This window comes from Tupaia chinensis, unplaced genomic scaffold, assembly GCF_000334495.1.
Source record: "Tupaia chinensis unplaced genomic scaffold, TupChi_1.0 Scaffold000695_1, whole genome shotgun sequence".
Taxonomy (NCBI): Eukaryota; Metazoa; Chordata; class Mammalia; order Scandentia; family Tupaiidae; genus Tupaia; species Tupaia belangeri.
This window is the reverse complement of record NW_006160218.1, coordinates 1,278,782-1,286,708: the sequence shown is the minus strand read 5'-3', so window position 1 is coordinate 1,286,708 and position 7,927 is coordinate 1,278,782.

Below are 7,927 nucleotides of genomic sequence, written 5' to 3'. Positions count from 1 at the left end.
CCCCCCACTGCTGTCCTCTCTGCCCCAGCCCCACCGCAGCGGGGTTTCTTTGGTTTCATACTCTTGGTGTGATGCTGGGCACTTTTGTAATCATTAACATATACAAACTCAACCCTCACGGCATCTGTAGAAGATAAATGTATTAATATTGCTTTTTTATAGAAGAGGCAAATGAAGCAGTGAGGGTCAGTGACTTAACATGCTCTCTACTGAAGAAAGTGGTAGAGACAGAGTCTACACTCAGATAATCCTTTTCCAGAGTCTATGCTCTTAACTCAGTCTACAGACAAAGATAAGGAGAAAACGTAATTGTGAATTAGTGACATTGTCACCCCAACGTGTTTATGGTATGCGTGTGATAGAATTATATGATGCATGTATTTAAATGTTAAATTGTTATACATATATACATACCTAGCAGTAATAAGGTATAAAATACAATAGTTATAGTCTCTGTATTACACATGAAATATTGCACATCCAGGGGCTGATACCTAATTTAAAACTCTTTCATGCTCCTTGAATATGGTTTTTCTTCTCCTTGCTTGCCTGTAAAACCTACTCAACCTTTAAAATCTCTCTGTCCCTTGAAATATGAAAATGGATTTCTGCTGTCACATTCTAAGGCAGAAGCTCCAGAACAAGATAGCTAAAGCATAAAGTATGGACCAGTATAGACTACGTGGGATGAAACTTGAGGGAAATGTGTGTGGGGTTGAATAGAGAAGACAGGACTAGCATGTGACACGAATCACGTGAAACTATTGTGGACGAGGTGATTGGGAAGTGATATTTAAGTCAACAGGATATAATGTTCAAATTAACTGTATGTCGGCATCAATAAACATCAGCGTGATATTTGAATATTACAAAACAGTGGGATTTGTTACATCATTTGGTTTAACTTTACAAACAATGCAGTGAGCATAGGCAGCATTATTTAATCTCCATACACCGGAAAATCAAAAGAGGACATAGAAAATGAAAAATTAAAGCATGAATTCATTTGGGTATGAAAATTTTGAAACTTACACATTTTTTTTTGGTAATACACATTTTCCACGCAATTTTTGAAGACCCTCTCATATAGGCTTAATCTGTCCTTCATTTAAAAAATAAAACAAAATATAAAAGCTCAAGCTAACACACCTCCCACGAGCAGGAATCGTAGCATCCTCCCAGACACGTCCGGTGGCATGGATGAGGTCCAGGTCCTTGCACGGTCTTCCAGCTCCCGGTGAACTTTCACACCTGCCATCTGCGTTGTTGGTCTGCTTTGTAGCAGCGTATCTCCAACGATTTTTTCCCTGAATGCATAAGCCAGTCGTCTCTCTTCGATGCACTAAATGCAGTGCTGACATACAGTTTTTGAGAGCAAGAAGCTTTTACTGATGACAGGGAGTATGGACTGTGAAGTGAGAACTGTGCGAGGAGAAACGTTGCCACGCTGTGGGCGTCAGAGCAGAGCCCTCGGCTTCACGAGCTCCGCTCTCGACCCGGGCCTCCCTGCTCTGACCCGTCCTTTTCATCTATACTGTCTCTCTCTGCATCTTGGGTCCCAGTCTCCTTTGTGACCTATAAAAGTCGAATGCCAAAATTCTTGTAACTTATCATGTTGAGGAGTCTAATTAGCCCTCCAAATTCCTTCAAAAGAAGGGCACCTTACATAAACAGGTCATTGACTTAAACAGAGAGCACTTTCTTCTTACTAAGAATTTTCTCAAGAATAGCTAGCTCAATTTGCTTCCATCTCTAATTATAAAAAGGGCTAATATGGAACAGTCAAAAAGTTCTTGTTAACTGTGAGAGCTTTGCTCATAACTCCCTAACATTTCTCTTCACTGCAGATTTATGGATGCACTTTAGATACCAGTACACAGAGAATCCACGAGATGAAAGGCTAACAGACAAGAACTATCTGAGAAAATAAAATATGGACTTCACGTGTTCACAGATGTCTAAGAAGTGAGGTGAACTTACAAGGCGTGTCTAAGGCCTAAAGGTCGAGGACCAACTATAAATGTTCCCATTCAGTCTTCAGTACCCTTCCTTACCAGCTAATCTGAGAGAGTTCTATAATTCGGACAGGTCATAATAAGCGATGAAGCAAACATAGCATCGTTTTTGCTTCTGGAAGCCATCTTTTTTCCAATGTACCATTCTGCTTCCCATGAAAGCACAGTGCTATGTTCAACGTGTGTACTCTATTACCGATTTATTCCCACTCCTAATTCTTACAACAGTGTCCAAGAAGAGCATCTGGCTGTGGTTAAGGCTTTTCTTATTTAATAGGATACAGAAGAGATGAACAAGACTTTATATTCATAGTCAAGAAACTCTAGTAAGAAAAACACACACCCAAATAACTATATTAAGAGAAATCCGAGCACAAATTAATTTTTAATGAGCTGTAAACAAGCTAAGATGAAAGGATGAAGAGTTCAATATATCCCATAATTTTTTAAGTGTAACTTAAATGAGCTCCTCTTTGGGGTTGATAAAAGCCTTGTCAGAAAATATGGCAGATAGAGAAAAATGAGATATTCACAGACTTAACCTCATAACATTAAAAATTTTCTGTTAAAAAATATGAAAACTATGATAAAAATTAAAGGACAAATGACCAAGTGGGAGATAATAACTCTAATATGTGCAAAGAAGCTTTTACTGATGACAGGGAGTATGGACTGTGAAGTGAGAACTGTGCGAGGAGAAACGTTGCCACGCTGTGGGCGTCAGAGCAGAGCCCTCGGCTTCACGAGCTCCGCTCTCGACCCGGGCCTCCCTGCTCTGACCCGTCCTTTTCATCTATACTGTCTCTCTCTGCATCTTGGGTCCCAGTCTCCTTTGTGACCTATAAAAGTCGAATGCCAAAATTCTTGTAACTTATCATGTTGAGGAGTCTAATTAGCCCTCCAAATTCCTTCAAAAGAAGGGCACCTTACATAAACAGGTCATTGACTTAAGCAGAGAGCACTTTCTTCTTACTAAGAATTTTCTCAAGAATAGCTAGCTCAATTTGCTTCCATCTCTAATTATAAAAAGGGCTAATATGGAACAGTCAAAAAGTTCTTGTTAACTGTGAGAGCTTTGCTCATAACTCCCTAACATTTCTCTTCACTGCAGATTTATGGATGCACTTTAGATACCAGTACACAGAGAATCCACGAGATGAAAGGCTAACAGACAAGAACTATCTGAGAAAATAAAATATGGACTTCACGTGTTCACAGATGTCTAAGAAGTGAGGTGAACTTACAAGGCGTGTCTAAGGCCTAAAGGTCGAGGACCAACTATAAATGTTCCCATTCAGTCTTCAGTACCCTTCCTTACCAGCTAATCTGAGAGAGTTCTATAATTCGGACAGGTCATAATAAGCGATGAAGCAAACATAGCATCGTTTTTGCTTCTGGAAGCCATCTTTTTTCCAATGTACCATTCTGCTTCCCATGAAAGCACAGTGCTATGTTCAACGTGTGTACTCTATTACCGATTTATTCCCACTCCTAATTCTTACAACAGTGTCCAAGAAGAGCATCTGGCTGTGGTTAAGGCTTTTCTTATTTAATAGGATACAGAAGAGATGAACAAGACTTTATATTCATAGTCAAGAAACTCTAGTAAGAAAAACACACACCCAAATAACTATATTAAGAGAAATCCGAGCACAAATTAATTTTTAATGAGCTGTAAACAAGCTAAGATGAAAGGATGAAGAGTTCAATATATCCCATAATTTTTTAAGTGTAACTTAAATGAGCTCCTCTTTGGGGTTGATAAAAGCCTTGTCAGAAAATATGGCAGATAGAGAAAAATGAGATATTCACAGACTTAACCTCATAACATTAAAAATTTTCTGTTAAAAAATATAAAAACTATGATAAAAATTAAAGGACAAATGACCAAGTGGGAGATAATAACTCTAATATGTGCAACATCTAAAATCTTCCTTTACTTATTCAACTAAAGAAACTAATCTAGAATGCAGAAAAGGCATGAACAGATAATTCACCATATTTGAAATCTGAATGTATATATTTATATAAATGTATGTATCAAACATGTAAAAACCCAAACACAAATACGTGGTTTGGCCTATAATACTAAGAGCATTTCAAACTGATAGCATCCAGATGATGCCTTTGTCGATGTACTGTTTGTGGGGAAAGCGTGCCTTTCATACAACTTCTGTATTTTTCAATATCCTGTAGTTTTTCTGCACGAGTTATTGCTATGCAGTTGGATGCATGCACTTAGTCACTCAGGCCTTAAATCTTAAACCCACTGCTCTTCTTTGCTTCTTTTTGTGTTTCTTGCTCTCAGTTTGGCTTTATTGGATATCAAAATTATAACTCTTTTTTTTCCTGTTTAACATCCAATTGTTAAATCTGTTTTAAACTTTAAAATGATCATTTTTTAAATTTCTAATCATTTTCTGAATTCTGTTAGGTTTTTGTTGTATTCTACTTTTACCAATTTTTTTCTAATTCTAATTTATATGGTTTTTCCTTAAGACCATTTTAGCTGTCTTAAAGTATTAGCTTACAGATCCTTCCTATCTCTTTCTGTACATGTCTTTCTGAAGTGACTCCTATGCCTACAGGTATGTGATTTTGCACAGATTTTCTTTCTTTACAGAAGTTGAGTATAGGCTTTTGTTATAATTTACTGCCATTGCTCATTTCTAAGCAAAAGTAAAATTTCCTGGAAGGGTACATCAAGATAGTATCTAACCACACGACTCTAAAGCTGTATCCGCTGTCATTATAAGATTTAAAGACACGGCCTCGCATTTTCTGAGACATGGCTTTGTTTCTTTGGCTGACTTTTATATAAACAATCTCTATACTTTTTACTCCATACTTACTCTTTTTGTTCAGCATGGATTCTGTTGACAAGAAGTTCACCTAAGTCCAGTGCTTGAGACTAAAAATGAGATCGAGTTAGTTAATTGCAAGAATTCATAAGGACCAGAGCACCTAACATCACCTAAACGTTCCACACGACCACGAACTTCCCTGAACATGAAGGGTTCACAGCCATCTTCCAGCGGGACTGTTCGAGGTTTTCCCCCCAGTCTCCCTACAACAAGCAGGGTGAATTCCAGGGTATTCAGCTCTAGGGCTCATTCAAAAACTGTTTATTTTCTGTCTCCTTTATCTTGCAGAGTTGTTGGAAGGATATAATTCTCATTGCTGCTTTGATTTGACTGCACACACATGGGGATAGTTTACATATGATTTTATTAAAGGTGATGTCAGTGGTATTTCCGATATGTATCTCTATGTGACTATGTTTTACAAGGAGATTTGGCTACTCAAAACAGTATGCCAACACCTACCCTGCAGACAAGATATTTACCACTGCTACTCACATGAAAATTTAATTAAAAGGAAAGGAAATACTGCCCATTTAAAAAATATTTTTCAAAGGCTGTTTATCTTTAAAATGTGTACGGAACAAAAGTGCCCAATTTTACTGTGTTTGCACATCTTTCAGTTAGTATAAACTGTCATGATAGAGAGAACTTTCATTTTACTTGTGTTGAAAAACTAATAATTCTGAAGAATAGGTCTATCCAGTTCAAAAAGTAAATATTTGTATTGCTTAAGAAACCACTTAAACTTCTGGAGCTTATGCTGACACTAACTTAACACAAGGCTAAATAGTCTAGTAATTTCTTTTCCTTTGGGGTTTTTAAAACTATTGTGATAGCTTTGCTGGTGCACTGAAGAAGATGAAAACAAATATGATTTGCATGAGCCACTACAGACTAATCCACCCTCTTCCAGATGGACCAGCTCTTAAGTTCCCAAATTTGTTATTAATAATGCATGATAAAAGTAATATTTAATTTTCAACTCATCTATAACAGTAGTAATATGGATTATACCATGGACTAAAGTATTAAACTGTCACTAAAACAACAGGAATCTCAACGCAAATAACAAGTTCTTAACCTAGTTTAAAGTGTGCTCACTGTAGCAGTAAATAAATATGAAGTAGAGAGCAGTTCGCCAAAACACAGGCTTTACGTTAGAGCTTGGAATTTGTGCATTTTTAATCTTCAGTTCTATAAATCTGAAACTCCGCCTCTCCTGGAGAGGGCCCTGGAAGAAGCGTGTGCTGTAAGTTGGCTAGGCTCCGGTCACGCGCATAGTTGCCGGCTTACACTTACTTTTTAGTTACTTGAAATGCCTTTAGATTCGCAGAATACAGCTGGAAACCGATTATGTTAAATTCTAGGAAAAGCCTAGGTTATTCTCTCCCCGGTATTGAATGAATATTAAGGTGAATCAGATTTCAGTTCGAGTCTCATATATCAAAACATGCAGAGCTCACGTATCTCTCCTCTCAAAGATGCTTGCTGGAATAGTGCTTAAATTTGGAAAGGCTGCTGCGGTTTTCATATCTGGCCTAAGTGGCCAGTTTTGGCATTTTCCCCAGGGAATGGTGTACATGAGACTTGACAAACAGATCTCATCTTAGGCCATTTCCCAAATGCTTGCAGAGGATATATTTCCAATCTAGATCAGTGACGCCGAGAAAAGGCAAGAAAACTAATTGTGTTTCAGGCAGTCAGGATAAAGTGAGGAACTAGAAACCGAGCCACATCTCTTCAATCTGAGTCCCGGGACCTGCTCAGGCCAGAACTACGTTTCTCTCCAAAAACACGGGCCTTATCTGTGGAAGAGCCTTCAGAATCCCAGAGCATGTTCCCTCCCAACTTCAACTGAAGACTTTAAGAAACAATGAATGGCAACACCGTTATTACAAATGGACTGAAAATAAAGAAGAGAAATGCGCTATTTAAAATTAGGAACATATTGGGTGTTTCTATGTAAGATGTAATGCAGGCACACAGATAAATGAACAGCGAGTGACATTTTTTCAGAAATCATGCAGCAGCGAACTCCAGCCTCAGAGCACCACCCGTTCTCTGAGTTCTTGTCAAACATCGGATCCGAGGAAACTGATTAGCATGCCCGTGGCTCTGACACAGACCCACAGCCTATCCTGAGGGTCTGGTAAAACCATCAAAATTAGGCTAAATTTCAGCAGTGTGACAAATTCCCAGAATCTCAGACAGCTTGACATCGTTGTACCTGCTCTTGCCCTGTTCTGTACCGTGGAGGAGACACCCAGGTCCGTGGGAGGGCCCAACGGGCACATCAGTTTCCACATTCATGGTGCGCTCTTGAAGATGATGACTAAAGATTTGCAGTGAATTTACATTTCCAAAGAGTCCTCAGTCCTGTTTTCAATATCTGCGTGAATGAACTGGCTCTTGGCCTGAATGTTTGTGTACCCCCAAAATTCATAGCTGGGACTCCTAAACCTCAAGTGGTGACCTAGAACACAGAGCCTTCGGAAGGTAACCCCTTCCTCATACAGAAGACCACTGCTCTCATAAAAGGCTAAGCAGGCTGGAGTTCGCCCATAGCACGTGGGACACAGTGAGAAGGCACTATCTCATGAACCATAAATGAGCCTCACCAGACACTAAGCCAGAGCTTTGATTTTGAACTTTCCAGGGTCTGGAAGTGTGAGGGATTTCTGTCATTTATAAGCCACCTTCTTTATGTGATTTCATTACAGAAATCCAAATGGACTAAGGCAGGCCCTCGGAGTCAACCTTCTTAAATATTAAAAGTATTTTCTTCCAGAACACTCTACCTTCCCCTCGTAGTTGACTCCCGTGTGCACGGTGTGCCCGGCCGGTCACCCTGAACATCTGCACTTGCTTCATCTCACACGGCAGTGTCCCCGCTCCTGTTACTCCTGTTCCCCAGTTTCAGTCTGTTCCCCCTTGAAATCACGGCTGCCCAGCAGCTTTGCTGAGTTCCAGCAGCTCTGCTTCTCACCTGGATCATGAAAACAGCCCCTGATTGCGTCTCTGTCTCCAGTGGGTGCCTCTGACTTACCA